The 24,766-nt window shown below is 40.8% G+C and overlaps 1 long non-coding RNA gene across 1 annotated transcript; it reads right to left on the bottom strand.

The window, feature by feature from the left end:
* Positions 1–1,150: 1,150 nt before the first annotated feature.
* Positions 1,151–24,766, bottom strand: LOC132209610 (uncharacterized). The gene is made up of 3 exons (XR_009445798.1): positions 24,693–24,766; positions 1,676–1,794; positions 1,151–1,289 (listed from the first exon to the last, which is right to left on the bottom strand). It is a non-coding gene; the product is annotated as an uncharacterized LOC132209610 (long non-coding RNA).

A 24,766-nucleotide genomic window follows, 5' to 3' on the forward strand; every position in this document is an offset into this window, starting at 1 on the left:
GAGAAGGGCCGAGATGGACATCCCACCCAATGCTCCCAAATTTCTTGCCTTAGCCTACATTGTGCAGTGGCTGGGAAGATTTTGCCCATTATTTCTCTCCACAACTGCTGACTCATTGCTGTTTTTCCCAGCTTTGTTTAGGATTTTGCTACCTGCATTGTCAGTTTGTAGTCTGTCAACTGAGCTGTTTAAAAAGGTTGTATTATTTGTTCACTTAGAGATTTAAAAAAAGAAGAAAAGGAGCCTGTGCAAAAGTATTCTAAAATATTCCTCCCTCGAAATGGAAACCAAATCAAACTAAAGCTATGTTTATACCATTGTGGGACCTTGGTGTGTGCACATTTTCTGCTATATTAACGCACAAAATAACAGTGACGATACCTGGACGTTGATTCTAAAATACTTTTGATAATTCTAAGAATGGAATAAGATGCTAAATCAGTTCAAAGTTTTTCCTTAGATGGTTTTGGAGAAACATCAACCAGTTTTCCCTTTCACTCAGTGTTGGAGTTGTATGAGCGATGGTTTTCACACCAAATGGGTCTCTCACAGCGCTCTGCAATCAACGAAGGGTTCTTTGAAAAGTAGTCACCTACGACAACCAGTAGGTACTCAACAAACTTCTGAAAAGACCAACACGACAATGGCTGAATGCTTTTTGAAGTATTGTCTAAGGGTTGATCATGTGCTGAGCGACAGAGGATAACCCCTTAATCTCTGCTGAAAGACTGCCTTTTTTACATCTGACCAGAGTGTGTTATCACTGCATGGTTAGCTTTTTAAATGTCAGCCATTTGGAACAGCTTTCTTCTTGGGGCTGAGGGTTAGTGGTGAGCATCATTGTCACAAGATCTTGGTTTAATTTTTATTCGCAATGTGCATGCTTAGGACTTCTAGTGAACATGCAGACAGTTGGCAACAGATTTCACGCTGGCCTGCATTCTAAAATCATGCTAATATGCTAAGTTTGCATGTTGCCTGCCTCAAATAAACCAAACATGGGGTACTCACACTAATGTCCCTTGTACCTGATATTAGATCCAAATGAATTGTTTCTCCTTTTGTGTCAGGGTGAAGATTCTTTAATCTGATTAATTGAAGATATTCAGAGTTCCTTTGCCTGGATCTCTCACACGACAGATCCCCTGTAGAGGGTGCCACACTCTAAATGATCTCAAGGAATCATAAAGTCTGTGGGCAGCTGTAAACATAAGTAATCACTGCTCCTTCTCCACTGATTTTCTTTTGTGATTATCTTCATAAAACAAGGTGCTCCAAATTGAAAGACTCTATGGAATAAATACAGAAAAAATACTAAAAACAGTTGGCAAGTCAGGCAGCATTGTTGGAATAAAACTGTTAATATTTCAAGTTTTTGTCAAAACTGAGGAAAAGCTGGATAGCATGCATGGCAAAAAGTTTTGCTTGGCCAGAATATTAAAATTGCACATTGAAATAGAGGAAGACTCTCCTGGTAGAGGCATGATCAATCAGTAATGCGTTTTGAATGATCATAACAATTGATCTCTACCTCTAGCAGACTTTGAAGGTAATTTGAGGAAAGCCTCAGCAGTGAGGGCTGTCGAAAGCCATAAGCCTAAAGTCATCCATCAATTCCAAGCCATCTTTCAAGTTATTGATGTAATGTACCAAAATATATTTCATTTCTGATTACCTAATTTGCATTTGAATGAAGTAGCACTTTTCCCATTATCTTCCCAGGAAGCCTCTTCCTAATACGAGCCTTTCCCACTTGTTCACTGATAATGAGATGTAGTTTGGAGATGTAATTAGCTGGAAAATCAGAAGCAAAACAAATTAGACACTTAGTTCTGCTCTTGATTCTACAACCCGTCCAGGGAGACTACCCACCACTAACAGAATTGTTCAATCGAATCTCCTATGGCCAGAATAAGTAAAGGAGTGTGTGTCTTATGTATATTACAGTATTCTGTAGCTATTCTCATAATTATAAATTCAATTTTAAACAAAGACTTTACAACTTCACTTTAAAAATGCTTTGATTGTTAACTATCAATACTATTCAATTAAGGATTCTGACCCAATATAGGTCTTGAAGTGTTGATTCTTATCACAGCTAACTTTTGAATTAGATATATTTGGGTGAGGTGAGATAATAAAAAAAACCAATGGGCTCTCTTAATCCCCCACCATAGGAACAGAGAAACCCTGCAAAAATAATATCAACCACAGTATTGCGACATTTCTTAGAAGATTTTGCTAAGGGTCTAGGCCCGAAATGTCAGCCTTCCTGCTCCTAAGATGCTGCTTGGCCTGCTGTGTTCATCCAGCTCTACACCTTGTTATCTCGAAGTCTCTTCGACTGTTGAGATGCATCTTAAGATATTTAATAAGTACCTATAGAGATGATGGACGGACTGGTAGTGCATTTTTAAGATTCTGGAAAAGTCCCAAATGATTGGAAAACTGCCGATGTAATACCTTTATTCAAAAAGGAAGAAGTCTAAAGCACATAATGATCGGCCAGTTTGCTTGACATCTTCATTGGAAACAGAGTCATACAACATGGAAACAGACCCTTCTGTCCAACCAGTCCATGCTGAACACAATCGCAAACTAAACTAGTCCCACCTGCTTGCTCCTGGCCACAATCCCTCCAAAACTTTCCTATTCACGTGTTTATTTAAGTGATTTTAAATGTTGTAACTATGCCCACATCCTCAGAAAGTTCATTCCATATGCAAAGCACATTCTGTATAGAACATTTACGCCTCACGTCTTTTTTAAAGTTTCTCTCCTCTCACCTTAAAAATGTGCCCCCCCCACCCCGGCTTGCAATCCCCCATTCTAGGAAGAAAAATGTCCACCTCCATTAACCCTACCTATACCCTTCATGATTTTGTGGACCTCCATAAGGTCTCCTCTCAAACTTCTAAACTCCAGTGGATTGAACAGCAAAGCATTTAGAAAGGTGTGATATAACCACGCAGAGTCAGCATGACTTCATGAAGGGGAAATCAAACCCGACACACTTATTAGAGATTCTTTGAGAAGGTACGGAGCAAGATAGATAAAGGAAAATGAATAGATATAAAATATTTGGTACCACATGCTTGGACACTTAATAAAATTAGAGCTCATGGCATCAGGAAAGCAGGTTAGCATGGATAGAGGATTGGCAAATTAATGCATTAAAAGAGTTCTGGAGGGAAACCTGCAATTTGTGAAACAATTAGTGCTGGAGCCACAATTATATACAACAGATATGAATGACTTGGATGAGGAAAGGTGAACATACTATTGCCAAGTTTGTTGATGATGTAAAAAAAAGGCAGGAAGCCAAGTGATGAGGATGACGCAAGATGTCTGCAGAGGAATATAGACCAGTTAACTGAGTGGCCATCTGTTGGCAAATGGAATATAATATGGGAAGATGAAAGGTTTGCAGTTTGGCAAGATGATTAAAGGAACTGAATATTATTTAAATACAGAAAGGATGCAGAATGCAGTGGAACGCAGCCACAGCACTGAGGAACTTGGCAGTCCTTGTACATAAATCACCACGCTAGCATACAAGATCAGCAGGTAATTTGAATGTTCACCGTTATTTCATTGAGAGTGCACTCGAAAAATAGAGAAGCCTTGTCAAAACCATGTAAGGAACTAGTTAGATCATATCTGGAATATTGTGACCAGTATTGATCCCCTTATGTACAGGAATATGAACCTGCATTGGAGACATTCCAAGTAAAAAGGCTGACAAGATTGATCCTGGATACGGAGTCATTTTCTTATGAACAGAGACTGAATGGGTTGGGTTTGCACTCATTTAACTTTATAAAAATGAGAAACCTCCTTGTAACAACACACACGGTTCTTTGGGAGCTTGACAGGGTAGACGCAGAAAGGTTATTTGTCCCTTGTGTTTGGGGTGGGTTGCAAGTCTATTAGCAGGCAACATAAACTCAGTGTAAGAGATCATACATTTAGTGCTGAGATCAAAAGGAATTAGAAGGTAGTGAATGTTGGGAATTCTTTACTACAGAAGCTGGGCCATTAACTATGATCAAGGATGAGATCGACAGATTTTTATATCAGTGTGGGAAATCAAAGGTTATAGGAAAAAACAGGAAACTGAAGCTAAGGATTGTCAGCTTAGTCATGACCACATTCAATGTGGAGCAAATGGGCTCATCAAGCCTAATTAAAACTTCACAAGGTATTCAAATTCTTCACTTTTTGAAGACTGACTTTAAAACCTCCCTGAAAACCATGCCATGGACAGTTTTAATGGCTAATCTTTCAATCCCCTTTCCTAGGTCTGCACTCTGATTCTAGAAACGGCACTGAAATGCGCAAGTTGAGCTTTTTCCACAAGACCGTTACCTTCACCAAACCAGTACTTCCCCTGCATTTCTCAGACCCTTAATCCTGCTCAGCTGCACCAAGCTAATACTGTGTGTCATCTTCCTTTTAAAGTTAAGTATCTGCTGCACTGAACTGTTAATGAAAGTCCGGCTCCAAGCCAAATGCTCCCCCCAAGACTCCCTTTGCTTCCAGGATTTTTTTCTTAATTGTGTGACCAATATTTAGCTCTGCCTCTTGGCTGCCAACACTTCTTCCAAGTCTCAGTCTGCAGTGAGCTATGAATCATCTCTGGGAAACTTCTCAGTGAACCTCAACAAATGGACTTCAGTCACTTTCTTATCACACACTTAATACCACCTTACCCACATGGTGCCTGGTCTCCACTCTCTGTTACTAACTCCACTGATTCTAAATCTGCTCTTTGTGGCATTTGAACAGTTTTGTGTGATTTATTGTAACAAGTCTCATGCCTACTGCTGGACAAAGTTGAATGCAACTAACATGGGAATATCAAGTTCCATGTGGGTCACAATTTTCATAGACTTTTGACTTATGCAATACAAAAAATGGATTAATAAGGTGTATTTCTTTAAACTACACCTTCTGGCAAAACATGTCACTTCAAACATCCCTGCGTCATAGAGTCATAGATCTTCAGTCCAACCAATCCATGCTGGCCATAATCCTAAACTAAACTAGTCCCACCTTTCTGTGCTTGGTCCATATCTCTTCAAATATATTTTTTATTCATGTATTTATTCAAATGCCTTTTAAAACATTGTAACTCTACCCACCTCCATCACTTCCTCTGGATATTCATCCCACACACGAACCACACCAAATAAAAACCAAAGTTGCCCCTCTATCTTTTTTAAATCTTTCTCCTCTCCCCTTAAAAGCATGGCCCCAAGTCTTGAAACTGTACTGCCCCCCCACCCTAGGTAAAAGGCACCTTAAATTTTCTGTTATATATCCACTCATTCCCATAGCACATTTATGTCATTTTGACGTTCTAAATTATACTCCTCACAGTTCACAATATCTCCAACCAATCCTTGAGAAATTCCACACAAACATCTTTCTGTCCAAAAGTACACATTTCGCACTGCTTTCTGTCATTCAGCCAACTTTGTATGCCTATAGCCACTGTCCTTTTTACTCCATGAACTATAATTTTGTTCATGTCTAGTATCTTTTAGAAGTCCATGTACACCATATTACATGCATTACCCTCATTGGGTCTCTATGTTACTTCATTAATAAGCTCAAATGGGCTACTTAAACATATTTTTTCATTAAATCCGAGGTGGCTTTCCTTAATTAACTTGCAATTGCCCAACAATTTCTGATTTTGTTCCAAATTATTGTTTTTATGAGGTTTTATGTTGGGATGTTAAACTGATGGCCCTAACTGGCCAAGCTGTTGAGTTTACATTCATACCCATTTTTAAACAAATGTGTACAACTTGTAACTTTCCAGTCATCTTGTCACTGGAGCTTAAGGAAGCTGGGAAAATATAGCCAGGATCTGCACAATTCCAATACCCACTTTTCTCAATATTCCTAGGTGCATCACACAGGTTCTGAGTTACCACATCAACTTTAACTACAGACAGCCTTGGAATGGAACGCTTTGCCTGCAACGGTAGTAGATTCGCCAACTTTAGGTACATTTAAGTCGTCATTGGATAAGCATATGGACATACATGGAATAGTGTAGGTTAGATGGGCTTCAGATCGGTATGACAGGTCGGCACAACATCAGGGGCCGAAGGGCCTGTCTGTGCTGTAATGTTCTATGTTCTATGTTCTATGTACAGCCTATCCAACACCATTTCATTATCAATTTTAAAGCCTTCAAGTATTTGAATGCCCTCCTCTTTCACCTTGACCTTCGCTGTATCTTCATCCCTGGCAAAAACAATTGCAAAGTGCTAATTATATACCTCAACCATACACCCTGCCACAATGCGTAAATCATTTTTTCTTATTCCCTAATTGGCCCCACATCATCTTTCACAACCCATTTACAATTTATGTGTCTGCACAGTTGGAAGTCAGGAGAAATCTTGTGAATATTTTATTTCTGAGCCAAATGTTTTAATCGGAACAGTAACAAATTCCAAAGTTTGTTTTCCAGTTCACCTTTAAAATACCAGCTTGATATACTGGTAGTAAACTCACTGTGGTAGGTTTTAACAGATGGTGAGGTAAAGTTTCTGTCAATGAGCCTCAAGTAGTGTTAATTTTCTTGCGTTCTGTGGTGTAAGGACAAAATACCACGTAATTTTGCTTTCACAGAACCCCGCTCTGTTGTCAACCTGATCCAAAGGCTTGGTTTACTTTCTTTTTTCTCATTTATTCATGTTGTGTGATTTGAACTTTGTTGCCTGGCAAGCACTTATTGCCTGGCCCTAGTTGACCTTGCGAAGGTGGTGGCCTTCTTGAACTGCTGCAGTTCACCTCCCGTGAGTTGACCCACAATGCTATTAGGGAGGGAATTCCAGGATTTTGACCCAGCGACACTGAATGAACGGGGGTATATTTCCAAGAAAAGATGGTGATTGGCTTGGATGGAAATTTGAAGTTGGTGGTGTTCCCGTATATCTGCTGCCCTTGTCCTTCTAGGTGGAAGTGGTCATGGGGTTGGAAGATAGTACACGCTGCTGTGACTGAGCTTCGGTGGTGGAGGGAGTGTATGTTTGTGGATGTAGAGTCAATCAAGTGGGCTGCTTTCTCCTGGATGGTGTTAAGTTTCTCGAGTGTTGTTCGGGCTGCACTCATCCAGGCAAGTGGGGAGTATTCCATCACACCCTGACTTGTGCCTTGTACATGGTGGACAGGCTTTGAGGGATCAGGAGGTGAGTTATTGGGTGCAGTATTCTCAGCTTCTGGCCTGCTCTTGTAGCCAAAATGTTAATGTGGTAAGTCCAGTTGAGTTTCTGATCAATGATAACTCTCAGGATATTGATTGTGGGGGTTTCAGTGATTGAATGTCAAGGACTGGTTGTTAAATTGTCTCTTGTTGGTTAAGGTCGTAGCCTGGCATTTGTGTGGCGTGAATGTCACTTGCCACTTGTCAGCCCAAGCTTGGATATTGTCCAGATCTTGTTGCATGCGAAATGGACTGCTTCAGTATCTGAGGAGCGATGAATGGTGCTGAACATTGTGTAATCATCAGTGAACATCCCTACCTCTGATCTTATGATGGTGCAAAGATCATTGATGAAGCAGCTGAAGATAGTTGGGCCAAGGACACTACCCTGAGGCACTCCTGCCGAGATGTCCTGGAGATGAGGTAATTGACCTCCCACAAACACTACCATCTTTCTATGTGTCCTGTATGACTCCAACCATCGCAGAGACTGCCCCCTAATAGCCATTGATTCAAGTTTTGCCTGGGATCCTCGATACCACACTTGGTCAAATGCATCCTTGATATCAAGGAAAGGCTGTCACTCACACCTCACCTCTGGAATTCAGCTCTTTTGTCCATGTTTGAACCAAGGCTGTAATGAGATCAGGAGCTGAGTGGCCCTGGCAAAACCTAAACTGGGCGTCACTGAGCAGGTTATTGCTGAGCAGGTGCTGCTTGATAGCAGGGTTAATGTCGCCTTCCATCACTTCACAGATGATCGAGAGAAGACTGATGGCGTGGTAATTGGGCAGGTTGGATTTGTCCTGCTTTTTGTGTGCAGGACATACTTGGGCAATTTTCCACATTGTTTGTAAATGCCAGTATTGCAACTGCACTGGGACAGCTTGGTGAGGTGAGTCCAAGCTCTGGAGCATAAGTCTTCAGGACTATTGTTGGAATGTTGTCAGGGCCTGTAGCAGTGTCCAGGGCCTCCAACTGTTTCTCGATATCATGGCTTGACTAGAGCTACAAATGAGGCAGCTGGAGCTATATGGGGGTGGGGAAGCGGAGGGAGTGCAGGGTGGGGTGGGGGGGGGGGGCCGGTCGGGGGCAGTGTTGGTTGATTTCTTTCCCTGAGATGAAGTGCAATCACAGTGGGATGTCTTATCCAAGACTCTGGTTGGTTCAATTTCTGACTTGGAATCGAGTATCAGGAGTCTGGGTGTGAGCAAACTGGGTTTAGATGTGAGATTTTAAATATCGCACCAAACTAGGGACTCCAAAGCAAGTTAACTTCAATTGAAATGAGACAAGTGCTTATGTTTCAGCCTGAGTCAAATTTCTGAGTATGTGATCAGTGGTGACAGGTTAGTACAATACTGAAGGAGCAATTTATTTTCAGAAATGGTACCTTTTGAAAATCATGACTACTTATAATTCCTGATCTGCTTTCCTGTCACATAGCATTCCTTACTCAGAGTAGCAAATTCTAAAGCTATCTCATTTCCCTTGATATACTTGGAATTTACAGTACTCAACTTGTCTGTACTAAGAATTGAACTACAATTCATTTCACTATAAGATGGCAAGAAGCGTTAAGCTATCCCTCTCACTTAGTTTCATAGCCCATCTTTTTAATGTGATGTCAGGATAATTTTGAAAGGTGGGTTGTTTTGAGCCAAGAAGGCACAGTTAAAGCTGATTCCCAGGTACTTTTTCGCTGTTATATATTAGTATAGTCATGTGATTAACTACAACCAATCAGCAGGTCAATGGAAGATAAGCTTCCTCTTAGCCAATCACAGTGGGTAAAAGAAATTACAATGGTGAGTTACCATAGAAACAGTTTAATGGTTTCTAGGGACCAAGTAGTTGTTATGGTAAGACTTGACAGAGCTAAATATAACTTGGTTAATTTAATAATAAATAGGAGGCAAATGTTCAGCTTGTTCTTTGCAATATGTGATCCTAAAAACTTGTAAGTGAAGGGAAATATTTTTGTAGTTCAAATTTATTGTTCTTAGCTAGTGTATCATTCTGTCAATCTAATGCAAAGCAACTGGTATGGCTAAGGAATCATTTGTTACAAATGAAATCGTAAAGGAGATGATATATTCAACCACAATTGCATGAACAGTACGAGTCATATGGTTGCTGAGAATCATGGAAAACAATGATTTTACTGACAGATGAGTCCATCATTCATGATGTTACATGCAAAGTAGGAATTGGTCACCATTTTCTATATGGAGATCAGGTGCATTATAGGTAAACCAACGCATTTTCACACAGCAATATTCTGCACCTTCAAAGACACTTTAATAACCATATTTTTTATACATCCAGGTCAGCTGCCTATAACAAGTATCGTGGCCCTTGAATGTGCTACCAAGGAGCTTAAAATGAGTTTTAGTAAAACACTGAGAATCACAACTGCCCTGAGCAGAGCAAGTTCTTTCAAAAAAAAGTGTTCAGTTTTATCAATAGGTTGCACAGCATTCCCTCATACACTGCTCTCCCTCACTTAAATCAGCACTGCACTAACCTGATATATGCTGCTGGCCAATAAAAGGATGTTCCTGCATAACAGTGAATTGTATTTGGAGGCACAAGAGACACTTGCAGCTGTTTGCCTACACCTCGACTTGCATCCTGGTTAGGGCGTGCATTACCAGTTTTGACATCAGAACCAATTTGTGAAGACATTTTACCCTACTTGGCAAATGATTGGAGGGTCTAAGAGTAATTCAGTCCTCATTTTAAATTTCTTCAAGTCTTCTTCAACTAGTATGCGGTGGGGGGGCGGGTGCGCATAGCAAAGTGGTAGTGAGAGAACAGAAAGGGATGAAGCCGGTACTGAAGGTAAGGAGAGTAAGTCAAATAGTCAAAGTAGAGAAGGACTTGGCAGAGTACAAGGTAAGACTGATAAATTAAACTGCATTATCTTCAATGCAAGAGGCCTGACAGGTAGAACAGATGAGCTTAAGGTATAGTTGGGACCCTGGGACTGGATATCATAGCCACTACGGAAATATGGCTCAGGGCTGGACAGAACCTTAATGCAGCTTAAATGTTCCAGGGTATAGGTGCTATAAGAATAGGAAAGATAGAAAGGGGGACAAGAGTGGACATGGAGTGCCACTTTTGGTTCAGGATAACATTATGGCTATTCGTAAGAAGGCTATTCCTGGGAGATCATCCAGTGAAGTTATATAGGTATTACTGAGAAATAAGAAAGGGATTATTACATTGTTGGGATTGTATTATTGGCCCTGTCAGTCAGCAGGAAATTGAGAAGCAAATATGCAAGATCTCAGATATCCGTAAGAATAATTAGGTTGTAATAGTAGCAAATTTTAACTTTCCAAGTATAGACTATGACTGTCATAATGTTAAGGGCTTGGATGGGGAGGACTTCAAGTATGTAAAAGAAAGCTTTCTTATTTAATGTGTGGATGCACTCACTAGAGAAGAAGCAATACTTGACCTGTTGGAAAATGATGTAGGACAAATATTTAAGGTATCAGTGGGAAGCATTTTGGACTAAGTGATCATAATTCTATTAATTTTAAAATAGTTGTGGAAAAAGATAGAACTAATCAAAAGGTTAAAGCTCTAAATTGGTGTAAAGCCAATTTTGATAGTATTAGACAGGAAGTTTCAAATGTTGATTGGGAGAGGTTATTGATTAGAAAGTGTGAGGCCTTTAAAAATGAGATAACAAGAGTTCAGAGACAGTATGCTCCTGTTAGTGTGAAGGACAAGGCTGGTCGGTGTAGGGAATGCTGGATGACTACAGAAATTGAGACTCTGGCCAAGAAAAGGGAGGCATATGTCAGATATAGACAGCTGGGATGGATTGAATCACTAAGGGAGTAGAAGGGCAGTAGGAGTATTCTTAAGGAGTGAAATAATAGGGCAAAAAGGAGACATGAAATACCTTTGGCAAATAGTGTTAAGGAAAATCCATAGATATTCCAATAGTACATTCAGGGCAAAGCAGTAACTAGGGAGAAAATAAGGCCCCCTGAAGATCAATGCAGCAGTGTAGGTGTAACAGGAGAGATGGGTGAGATTCTAAACAAATATTTCGTGTCGGTATTTGTTATGGAGAAGGACATGGAAGTTAAGGAACTTAGGGAAATAAATAGTAATATGTTGTAAAGTGTTCATATTAGAGAAGAGGAGTGCTGAGTGCCTGAAAACACACAAAGGGAGATAATTCACTGGGACTGATCAGATATTTCCCAGAAAGGTAGGGAAGAGCTTTCTGGGTCCCTTGTTAAGATATTTGTATCATGGACAGCCGTAGGTGAGGTGTCAGAGGACTGGAGAGTGGCTGCTGTAGTGCCATAATTTAAGAAAGACTGTAAGAAAAAGCCAGGGAAATACAGATCATGAGCCTTATGTCAGGGGTGGGTAAATTGTTGGAGGGGATTCTGATGGACAGGATTTACATGCATACAGAATGGCATGGACTCACTAGACATAGTCAATGTGTCTCACTAACTTGTTTGAGTTTTTTGATGAGGTGACAAAGAAGATTGAAGACAGAACAGTCGGCATTGTCTGTATGGACTTCCGCAAAGTGTTCTACATGATTGACTGGTTAGTAAGATTTGATTACTTAGCTCTCTGACCTGTACTTGCTTTTTGTCTGTCAAGACCTCAACTTAAAAATTTTCATCCATGTTTTCAAATCCCACCCTGATCTTACTCCTCCCTATTTGTGCCACTAGTTTGAGCCCTACAATACTCTAAGGTCCGTGTGTCACCTCCCATTGGTGGCTTTGCTCTCAGGTCCTTGATGTTTTGATCCCAATAGAGACAAGTAACTTCTAAAATGAAATCTTAACTTCCAGTTAATAGCTGACGGAATTACACTTTCAAATTTTGTGTTTTAAAAATGTTTGCTGGAAAAAATACTTAAAAACACTTCTAATTAAAACTTTGTTGGCAACTTACAATTTAAGCCAAAGAATATGACTTTTCTTATTCTTAGCTAAACTGAAAAATATTCTTCATGGAATGCTTTACACAATCTTTTATGTAGACATTCAAATTTAACAATCAATCCAAAAATGATTATTAGCTTCTAAGCATTTAATATTGTTCTATTATTTCCCAGACTGATAAGTTGCAATGTTTAAAATGATTTTTCACAATAAGGTTTCATTTTCCCACAGACTGTTCCTCTACGACAAGTTGGGTGACTGTTTATTCCCATGGTTTCCTTTTTCTCCAGCAAATGTTTCAGTTTCTAGCTGCTCCCTGTCTCATAGATCCAGGAAGACGAAAAGCTCACAATATTCCAGGAAAGGCTAATACCTTATCTCTGCAATATTGTCCTCAGCCCCATCCTTCCTCATTGGCAATTTGAATTACACCGCCCTTGCATCTATGCAGAAATGCCAACAGCTATTCTTGAGAGCCCCACTCTCTTTCATCTTGAAACCGAGTGGAGAGTTTCAATTACAAATGGTTTACAATCCAACATTCTTAACACTTTTCTGGGACTTGGAAGGCTCTCAGTCTCTAATTTTAACACTTGGGTCACTACCATTGATTTCAAGTGTAAATACTTTGCGCGTTATTTCTTTAAAATAATATAAAACCTTCTTTTAATCTCTAGAAATTAAATGACCCAAGCTTACAGGAAAGCAGACTTCAGAACAGACCAAATAGCCATTTTATTTTACTCTAAATTTAAAGATATTGTCACATATTCTGACAATCTTACAAACATTATAACTGTAATATTAGGACATAAACCTTTCTGCCTCTCTGTCTTTATTTAAGCTATTCCTTAAAATCAATCTCATTTTGTTCTAAAAGCTCTTCAAACAAAATTTAACAGTGGATCCCATGATAACACCATTCAATATTTTGCATCTTCAAAAGGAGCAACCTAAATTGATGCAATTGTTGATTAGAAATAACTTGCATCTCAATATCTTATGTAACTCCCTGAAAATATTAACGAAGAAATTAGAATAATGAGTGGATTGGATGCAGAAGGTAGGTTAAAATGTGACCAGTTTGAAATAGGATCCCAAGCCATTCATGCTCAAACAGGCTGAGGTACGTGTGTGGCTAATCAATTTCAGGAAATTTTTCAGAGGTTAAATATTTCAGTTTGGTTATCATGTCTTCATGGAGTGACTTGCCCGAACTTCAGAAAATCTGGCAGACCATAGTAAATGTGAAAAGTTAAAACTGTGAGACAGAAATATAGAAACGAAGAGCAGAATAGGCAATTTGGCCTTTCAAACCTGCTCTGCCATTCAATATGATCATAGTTGATCCTCTGTCTCAACACCACATTCCAAGTTTCTCCCTATACCCCTGACACCTTTCAAGTCTAAATATTTATCTACCTATCTCATGAATATATCCAGTGACTTGGTCTCCACTCTCTTCTGTTGTAGAGAATTCCACAGGTTCACTACCCTTTGAGTAAATAAATATTTCCTCATCTCAGTCCTAAATGGCATAATCCATATCCTGAGATTGTGACTTCTAGGTACAGGCTATCCAGCCAGGGGAAACATTCTCCTTGCATCTGGTTCCTCCAGCCCTATTAGTGTGTTATACATTTCAATCAGATCACCTCTCATCCTTTTCAACTCTTGTGAATATAAGCTCAGTCAAAGAAATTTATCGTCCACAGGATAGTCCTGCCACCCCCAATATCAGTCTAGTGAACTTTCCTCCATAGCAAGTGTACACTTTATTATGCAGGGAGATCAAAACTGCACACTATACTCCAGGCATGGTCTCACCAAAACTGTAGGAAGACACCCAACTTCTGAACTCAAAATCTCCTGCAATGAAGGCTAATATACCATTTGCCTTCCTAATTGGTTGCTGCATCTGCCTGCCTACTTTCATTGGTTGATGTAGAATGGCACATAGATTTCTTGTAACATCCACACCTCCTAAAATAATCACAAATGTCCAAAGAATTCACTGCTCCTCCACTCCACATACTGAAATGTACAACCTCACATCTTGCCACACTGTACTGAATCTGCTATGTATTTGTTGATTCAAAGGGGAAGTCATGGCCTAGTGGTATTGTTGCTGGGCTGTTAATCCAGAGAACCAGGTTCAGGTCGTACCACAGCAAAAGGTGGACTTTTTGAATATGTTATGAAGCAGACCAACCCCTTCGCAAATATATCAAAGAGATAGCCTAGACCCTAACTTTTATCTTATTTAAAGGCATATGTAAAATGCTGTGTTCCAATTGTAATTCAATTGGCTACACTACTTGGATTTAAGCAAAACACCTTTTATTCTTACCCTCCCTCCTCAGATAAAATACAAACAAGAAAGAGAAAAATTAGAACAACCTTGACTCTATTGGAAAACTTAACCAAATGATGGATTATTTAACTACTAACCAGCAACTGTTCCAATATAGTAAGATCCCATAGATACTCCCTTGAACAAAAGCAAAGTCACTAAAACTGATGGTCTCAAATGTCAATGTGACTGCAGAAAGAGAATCCAAGCTTCTAGCTGTGACAGAGAGATAGAGATAGACACTGCTTCCATAGCCAACTTCAAGACTCCAGAAACTGCTGAAAGCTGTTCTAAAACCCTGTTTCTTGTGGAGCCTGACTCCATCCATTTATGCAGCTTCGATTGTTGCAAAGTTAAACAAAAAACACACAAGGCTTCACAAGCTGTTTACTTTAATGGCTTGAAACAAAATCCAAGCCACCTCTTTTTCGACCTTTCTCCACAAAAAAGGACAAAATACACCTCTTAAAGCCATTGTATAATCACAAGTTCAATTTTAAAGTTCTGGAATTAAAAGTCTAATGATAATGTGAATCACATGTCAATTGTGGGAGAAACCCATCTGGTTCACTAATGTCCTTTAAAAAAGAGGAAACTGCCATCTTCACCTGCTCTGGCCTACATGTGACTCCAGACCCACAGCAATGTGGTTGATTCTTTATCGCCCTCTTGGCAATAAATGTTGGCCTAGCCAGTGACACACATGCCCTGTGAGTGAATAAACAAGCACTCGGCCAATCCGTTGAAATCATCCTGAATCCTCCTCCCATCCTTGCAACACTCATAGCCAATCCCATGTTATCCTCAACCCTGGAATTGTTTCCCCTGAATCCATCATCCAGGCAATATATATTGTGAACAACCAGGGCCTGAGCACCAATCTCTGTGGAATGCCACCAGCCATTTTCCACTACATGGAAAAAGACACATTCATTCCCAATCTCTGCTTCCTGCCTGTCACTCCAATTCATTCCAGATTACTAAACCTCATCACAAGTGCCCCAATCCTGCCTACCGATCTCCTAACAACCAAAGCTTTCTGCAAACCAAATATATCACATCCATTCGTTCTTCAGTATCTATTCTACCAATTACATCCTCAGAAAATTCCACCAGCTTTGCCAAGGATGATTTCCCCTCCACAAATCTGCTCCGGCCAAGTCTGATCCCACTATTGCTTTCCAGGTGTTTTGTTATCACGTCCCTTACAATAGATCTCAGCACACTCCCTAACACTGATGCTAGGTCAATTCTCCATTTCCTCTTTCCCTCAGTCTCCAAACAATTGTGTAAGCTACTCCACCATCAGCAGGAGCTATACAGTCTAAAAGGTGACTACTGATGCACTCAACATCTATAGGCCACCTCCTTTAGTATCCTGGGATGTAGACCAGAGCCCAGTGATTTATCAGCCCCTAACCCTATCTACTTTCCCAGCACCATCCTTCTAGTAGTATGGATTCCCTTCAATTCTACTCACTCACCAAATTGTTAGATCCCCAAAATTTCTAGGAGTTTATTTGTACACTCTTTAGTGCAGACAGAACCAAATCTATTCAACTCTTCTGCCATTTCTTTGTTCTCAACTACAATTTCCTCAGTTTTGGCTACAAGGAAACCCCATCTATTCTTACCAAACTCTGGCTCTCCACACGCCCTTACAAGGTCCCCTGATCATTCTCTATGTCCCTTATAATTTAATTCATACTCCACTCTCCCCCTCCCAATCAATACTTTTGTCCCCCATTGCTGAATTCCAAAATGCCTCAAACCCTCAGGCTCATCTGTCCTTCTAAGGCAACCATACACATCTCTTCCCTGCATCCAGTGCAGTCCCAATATCCTTTGTGAGCCATGGCTGAGTCACCCTTCCTCCTTTATTAAATAATAAGCAGCTTTACAGCTCTGCAGTGAGTCAAGAGGAGCAAAACAAGTTTTTTTTAACTTCTTACAAGCTTCCCAACATACATTCTCTGACTACTGTGAAACGCCTGGTCCAACTCCAACTCACAATTCACTAAATATGTCTAAGGTTCCTATTGCTAACGTGCCCCCCCTGGAAGAAAGCAACCTGGAAAGAAGTAAAATTGTGACCAGGCTGTAATTAAGAAACATGGTAATTCATATAGAGCTATAAACATCTGAGATCAGATCTCAGAGATAGTAGGAACTGCTGATGCTGGAGAATCTGAGATAACACGGTGTGAAGCTGGATGAACACAGCAGGCCAAGCAGCATCAGAGGAGCAGGAAGGTTTGACGTTTCGGGTCGACTCAGATGGAGGTAGGAAACAAGCAACAAAGTACTCAGACTCTCTACAGTACCTCTCACTGCCAGGAGACTGGTAGATGCAAATAAATAGGCCAGTGATGCTCTTTTATCCTTGATATGGAAAAACCGCTTAAGAAGGTGCTTTACAGTGAGTTTATACATTACTACAGCATGGTCGAATTTTTTTCACAAATTTGTTAATTTATGAAATTGATTGGCTTTAAGTCTAACTTGCCATGATTGTCTTTCAGGGGAATGCTCTGGCGACCCTATGTGGTCTTTCCAGGTCTGCAGGTATTGTTGACTCAACACCATTTGAGCACAAAGAAATGGGCAATAAATACTGCATTACCAGTGTGGCCCACATCATATGAAGTTTCTTTCTTGAAAAAAAAAGGGAATACTGAAAAAGAAGCAAAAATGAATTCAACTTTAAAAACACAGATGTCTAATATAACAGTGCAATGATCCCATCCAACTCATTCGACTTATTCCAATTACTGCCTGCCAGCTGAGGTAGTCTTGTGCTCAGGTAGCACTGGTCCCAAGTAAATAACTAATCAAGTCTATTTAAGCAGAATACATCAAAAGACCCTATCTACAATTTCTCTCCTTGTCTGGGGCAGCTATACACTGGCACCATGACTAAAACACCATGTAGCATTCTGGTCTGTCTTCTAGTTGTCGCCATTCGTACCAATTAACATGAAAATGTCAGGAAAGGAATAGCTCCTCAGGGGCTTTGACAAGCTGTCGTTTTGGCACAGAGAAGTCTGAATCCTCCAATTAGACCAGCAAGCAGCCAAGGTGAAACAAAATTCTGTACAGTAATCATCAGAAAAAAAAATCAACTGCTCCAGTCGATGCGATGTTTTAGCACAATCCCAGTAGCGTATAAAATTAACCATTTGCTGGTGTGTACTATTTCCTTGAGAACATTGTTACCTAGCTAAAAACTGTCGCAATATTTGAATCTGTCATTTGAGATAATGTGCCATTGAGGAACTGTGCGGGTGGTCAGAACATAGCATTTAAGAACAATTATAATTTTCAAAGAACTAGTGCAGGCTGATATTTCCAACAGGAAGTGTAATGCTTCAATTTTCTTAAGGGGTTTTTGACCTGACATAGTGCATAGATGATACTTCTACAAATAGTATTCACTTTAAAGTAGAATATCAATTGGAAGAACAGAGCTGCTATGAACGGAAGCCAAGCATCATGGATTTTTCAAATTTACTTCCCCAGAAAATTGAAGAATGGAATCAGATAATGCAATTTGGTCATCAAACACCTTTTCTTGACATTTGTATGACTTATTCCATCCAACATTCATCTCAGTCTTGAGCAACCTTTATGCAAAGATTCCCTCTGCTTCTTTGTGATAAATGAAGACAGCGTTCAGAGTGTTTACCTAACCATAGGCATGTTATATCTTCCCATCTAGGCCAATCAGAAAACAACCACCCAACTATTCTAATCCCATTTTCCAGCACTTGACCCTTAACCTTGCATGCCTAGGCATCACAAGTGCAAATCTCAATCTTTCTTGAATGTGATGAGGTTTGCTGTCTCTACCCCCCTTATAGGCAGCGAGTTCCACGTGCCCATTACCCTTTGGGTGAAAAAACATTTCCTCATATCTCGTCAAAATCTTTTTCCCCTTACCTCAAATCTTTGCCCCTAATCATTGATCCTCCCATCAAAGAGAAAAGTTTCTTCTTGCCTACCCTATCAATTTTATACATCTTATACATAGCTCCCCTCAGTCTCCTCTGCTCGAAGGAACACAGTCCCAGTCTGTCCAATCTCTCTTCATAACTGAAATTCTTCTGCCCTGGCAACATCCTGGTAACTCTTCTATGCACCCAGTGCTGTCTAGATCCCTCCTATAACGTAGATTCCAGAACAGCTCATGATACTCTATCTGTGGCTTAACCAATTTTCATGCATTTCCAGCATAACCTCACTGGTCTCAAACTCTATGCCTCAACCAGTAAAGGTAAGTATATCATATGCCATTTTAACCATTTATCTACCTGTTCAGTTACCATAAGAAATGTGTTTACATGCATGCAAAGGCTGTGTGATCCTTGCTGCCTCCCAGGGTCCTACCATTCAACATGTTCTCCCTTGTCTAAAGAACATAAGATGATTAAATACAGGAGCAGAATTGTGCCATTCAGCTCATCAAGCCTACTCTGCCATTAAATCACGGCTGATGTTTCTCAACCCATTCTCGGGCCTTCTCCCTGTAACCCTTGATCCCCTTAAAAGCCTATCTATCTCTGTCTCAAATAAACTCATTAAACTGACCTCCACAGTATTCTGTAGCAGTGAGTTCCACAGATTTACCACCTTCTAGCTGAAGAAATTCTTCCTCATGTCAGCTGTAAGGGGGTTGTCCCTTCACTCTGAAACTATGCCCTTGGGTCCCGGCCTTTCCTACTTGTGGAAGCATCTTCTCCACATCCACTCTTTCCAGACTTCTCTGTGTCCTGTAAGTTGCAATCAGATCCCCCATCATCCTCATTAACTCCATTGAGTAAAATCAGAGTCTACAACTGTTCCTTCATTCCCGGGATCATTCTTGTAAACTCCGCTGGATCTCCTCCAATGTCAGCAAATCCTTCCTTGGATACAAAGCCCAAAATTGCTCAATGTTCCAAATGTGGTCTGACCAGAGCCTTATACATTCTTAGCAGTACATGTCCACTCTTGTATTCTAGCCCTCTTGAAATTAATGCCACCATTGCATTTGCCTTCCTAATTGCCAACTGAATGTTAACCTTAAGAGAATTCTGAACTGGGACTCCTGAGTCTCTTTGTGCTTCAGATTTCTCAAGCTTTTCCCCATTTAGAAAATAGTCTATGCCTCTATTCTTCCTACCAAAGCACGCAACCTCATACTTTCCCACATTATAGTCCATCTGCCACTTTGCTCACTCTCCTGGCATGTCTGAGTCCTTCTGCAGCCTCCCTGCTTCCTTAACACAACTTATCCCTCTATTTACCTTTGTGCTACCTGAAAACTTAGCAACAATGCCCTCAGTTCCTTTGTCGAGATTGCAAGTGTAGTATGTGAATAATTGTGGTCCCAACATAGAGGTCTACTGAATTCAACTGGTCACTGGCTGTCATCCTGAAAAAGACTCCTTTATCCCTACTCTCTGCTTTCTGTCAGTCAACCAAAGTTGCTATCCACACCTGCAACTTGCCCACAGGCTCTAATCTTGTTTAGCAGCTTTGTATTCAGCACTTTGTCAAATGCCTTCTGGAAATGCAAATTGATCACCTCCATTAGCTCTCCTTTGTCTAACTTTCTTGTTACCTCCTCAAAGAATTACGAGAGATTTGTCAGGTACGACATCCTCTTGACAAAGCCATGCTTACTCAGCCATAATAAAGTGTGGAGCTGAATGAACACAGCAGGCCAAGCAGCATCTCAGGAGCACAAAAGCTGATGTTTCGGGCCTAGGGCCTAGGCCCAAAACGTCAGCTTTCGTGCTCCTAAGATGCTGCTTGGCCTGCTGTGTTCATCCAGCTCCACACTTTGTTATCTCAGATTCTCCAGCATCTGCAGTTCCCATTATCTCTTACTCAGCCATATCTTATCACGCATTACAAGTACTCTGCAATTTCATCCTTAATAATCAGCTCTAAAATATTACCAATAACTGAGGTCAGGCTAACAAGCCAATAATTTCCTGTCTTCTGCCTCCCTCCCTTCTTACACATCTAATCTAACGCTATCGTCCTCACTATTTACCACCCCACCAATTTTAGTGTAATCTATGAACAGATGTTGAAGCAATAGGATTGGAGTATGGGAATCGTAAAGGACACTCAATTCTTTAACTTATTATTAATTTTAAATCTATGATCTTTTGCTACAAGCCAACTTTAAAGAGGAATCAATTTCTCAGTATTTGGTTAATTAAAATCCCTCAAAATGTTGACACTTTTACTAAATATTCCCTTAATCTTCTCGATGGTGCACACTGTTGCTATTGTGTGTGAAGGGGGATGGAAGGAATAATTTTTGTGGATGTGCTGTCAATCAAGTCGGTTGCTATGTCCTGGATGGTGTTAAGTTTCTTGAATACAGTTGGAGTTGTATTCATCCAGGTAAGTGCAGCATATTCCATCGCACTCCAGATTTGTGCCTTGTCGATGATGGACAGGATAGTCAGGAGATGAGTTACTTGCTGCAGGATTCTTAGCTTCTGAACCGCTCTTGCAGCCACTGTATTTATAGTTTCTGGGAAATGGTAGCCCCTAGGATGTTGATAGTGGAGGACTTAGTGATTGTGATATCATAGAATGTCAAGAAGCCATGGTTAGGATCTCTTGTTGGAGATGGCCATTGCCTGAACTGCCTAAAATGTTACTTGCCACTTGCCACCCATACTTGAATTCTGTCGAGAAATGTTGGCTTTTTAGGCATTTGGACTCAGAACACTTCAGTATCTGATGTTAAGTATTGTGCAATCATTGGCAAAAATCCCCACTTCTGACCATACAGGAGGAAAGTCATTGAAAAAAACAGCTGAAGATAGGTGGGCTGAGAGCAGTCCCTGAGGAACTCCTACAGAGATGCCCAGAGCTAAGATGACTAAACCTTAACAACCACAGCATTTGTCACTCTCCAATTCCTTGGCAACTTCCTTCATAGCCTGTGGCAATTTGGAAAATCAAATTCACCATCTCAACCTTCATTCCCTACCGCAAATATTGGGAAATGGGGGGCATAGGTATTCAATCCATTGTTTAATTCAGTTTTCTGCCTTCCATCGTCTTCCTCCTTTTCCTATTGTTGTTGCGCCTCCTCTTGCTCCTTCTGCATCCAGCATCAAATATACATGCTAAAATATTTACCAATACAGCACCTAAACTGACACAAACATGTCAATTGCAATTTTGGACCCCAAACAACACCTATAACAGCTAAACAATCACAGATCAACCTTGATTTCCCTTAAATTTAAGGGAACTAAAATCTATAATGATTTCAATAATTACAATTATTTGACAATCAAAAAATAAAAAGGTATTGTGAGAACAATTGAATTAGTTTTAGACTCATTATCCCAATCAGTATATAATGACCGAAAGAGAAACTTAGGAAGTCAAATGAACTAACATTGATGCGCATTTTCCAGCTTCTACTCACTTCCGATTGTCAACCTTGCTGAAATATAATCCTTTCTCACAAATTCTCCTCATTACCTGTCCACAACTTGCAGATGTTCCTGTTCTTATTTGTTAAAGACTATTTTTACTCAAATTGGTAGATCTGTTGCCATGGAAAAATTGGCAGGTAATGATGATTGGCAGTTAACTACCAGGTTTTGTTTAGATTTTTAAACCACATAAGGTTAATGATTGGTCAGGGCCTTGCCCTGAGGAATAAGCCAGTCAGTGGCTCATATCTATTAAGTTGAATTTAAAAAGTAAGTGCATGTACGTGGTTTTTCTATTTGCTAAGTAGAGTATAGTTCCCAGAACACATGGGTATTCAACACTGCAAACCCAACTGACAATCCTCATTCATGGCTAAAATAAAAGCAAAATATTGGAATTTTGAAACAAAAACAGGAACTGCTGGAGACATTTGCATCCTGAGAAGCATCATAATGGACTCAAAATGTTCACTCTGCTTCTGTCTCTCCTCAGATCCTTCCAGATCTTCGAAGCCTCAACAGCACTTTTTGCTGTCAATTATGACTCCCCGATCAAATCATTTACTGTTGCACAAAGTCATGAAAGCCCCTAAAGGCAGTCACTCTGAGTCCTCAAAGTCTAAAAATCGACATCAGATTCCACTGCGTGGGGGACAACTCAAAAATTTGAACAACAGATTAAACCAGGCCTTCAATGCTGTGACTGTGCAGGAGACAAACAAGTGGTTACAAGCCTCTTACAAGTTGAAGCAAATAGAACTGCTGCCCCTGAAAGCTAAGGTAGAACTCATTGTCTCTGCCCACAGACTGTGTGACATCAATGAAATGGGTGGAGCCAATGTAACATGAATATTAATCCCTACATCTCCTCATTTTACAATCATTATAGAATTGCTAAAGTTTGGCCCATCAAACCCCACCTCTGAATCAACCCTTCGAATCAGCCCTCTGAAGAGCAGCCCGCCCAGACCCATCACCCTACCCTATCCCTGTAACCCTGCGTTAACCAGGGCTGACCCACTCAACTTAAACATCCCTGGATGCTATGAGTAATTTAGCATGGCTAATCTACCCTAACCTGCACATCCTTGGGCTGTGGGAGGAAACTTAGAGCACTCAGAAGATATCCACGCAGACACAGGAAGGATGTGCAAACTCCACAGAGACAGTCACCCGAGGGTAGAAGTGGACCCAGGTCCCTGTTATTGTGAGGCAGCAGTGCCACGTGTAACTCAAGGGGAGGTGATGGCCTAGTGGTACTAACACTGGACTGTTAACCCAGAGGCCCAGATAACGTTCTGGGGATCTGGGTTTGAATCCCATCATAGCAGATGGTGAAATTTGAATTCAATAAAAATATCTGGAATTAAGGGTCAGACAATGACCACGAATCCATTGTCGATTGTCGGAAACCCATCTGGCTCACTAATGCCCTTCTGGGAAGGAAGCTGCCATCCTTACCTCGTCTAGCCTACATGTGACTCTAGCTCCACAGCAATATGGCTGACTCTGAACTGCCATCTGGGCAATAAATGCTGCCTGGCCAGCAATGTGCTCCCCCTTGAGTGAATAAAGGAATAGCTATAATATGTTTACTGCTATCATATATACCACCCCAACCAACATTTCTCTTCCAAAATGGAGGCAGAGCAGGGGACTGAGTCTGGATCTCATCCATTCCCATTGGCTTTCTTTTTCTTCTTTTTCACTTTTGATCCTTTTCTTTTTTCTTTGTTTTCTTTTCTTTGAAGCCTCCAGTGGCAGCAGCAGTGGCAGCAATGCTGAGGTGAACCAGACCCTAGCCTGGGGTTCCCCGTTGAGTGAGGACCACACCCCATGCTGACTTACTGGCCGGGACTCAGATGCTAGGTTGCACCTAGGAACCTGAAGGAGGAGAAAGGCACTCTCAGCCCGGCATTGGTGGTCTCCAGGAGTCGCAGTCTCCCTGTGTGGTCATCTCTTGGTATGGCAGTCTTGTCCCAGCATGGACATCTCGGCACTGGGTGCCAGTCTTGTCATCTTCGTTTTCGGTTGTATTCCAGTGACCTGGCAGATGGTCTAGCCCAGGAGTGGCAGTCTTGGCCCAGGATTGCAGACTTCGTTTGCAGATGATGTGGAGGTGCCAATGTTGGACTGTGTTGGACAAGGTTAAAAATCACACAACACCAGATTATAGTCCAACAGGTTTACTTCAAAACACAAGCTTTCAAACCTTTGCTCCTTTCTCAGGTGCAGTGAGAGAAGAAGTATCAAGACACAGATTTATAAGCAAAAGATTAAAGGATCATACAACTGCCGTGAATGTACTGAATAAACATAAAATGGCCGGCTTGCTCCCTCCTGTTAAATCTTTTATCTGTTTGGACTCATGGCGATATCAACAAGCTTCATCCCACCATCAAACTTACCACAGACTGCTCTTTAGAATCAGCCCCATTCTTGGAGACACCCATCTCCATCAAGGATGGACACTTCAACACCTCACTCCACTGCAAGCCCACAGATAACCTCACAATGCTGCACTGCTCTAGCTTCCACCTTAAACATATTAAAAAAAAACCATCCCCTACGGACAGGCTCCACAGATAGACAGGATCTGCTCAGGTGAGGAGGAGCGAGGCAGGCCCCTGAAGGTTTTGAATGACGCCTTCATAAGAACAGGATACAACACTCACCTCATCGATTGCCAGCTCCAACGGGCCACAGTGAAAAACTGTACTAACCTCGACAGAAGGTAGTCGCAGGATATGACCAATGGCGTATCAACCCCCTCTCTCTCTCTCTCTCTCACTCACTC

This window comes from Stegostoma tigrinum, chromosome 5 (assembly GCF_030684315.1).
Source record: "Stegostoma tigrinum isolate sSteTig4 chromosome 5, sSteTig4.hap1, whole genome shotgun sequence".
Lineage (NCBI taxonomy): Eukaryota > Metazoa > Chordata > Chondrichthyes > Orectolobiformes > Stegostomatidae > Stegostoma > Stegostoma tigrinum.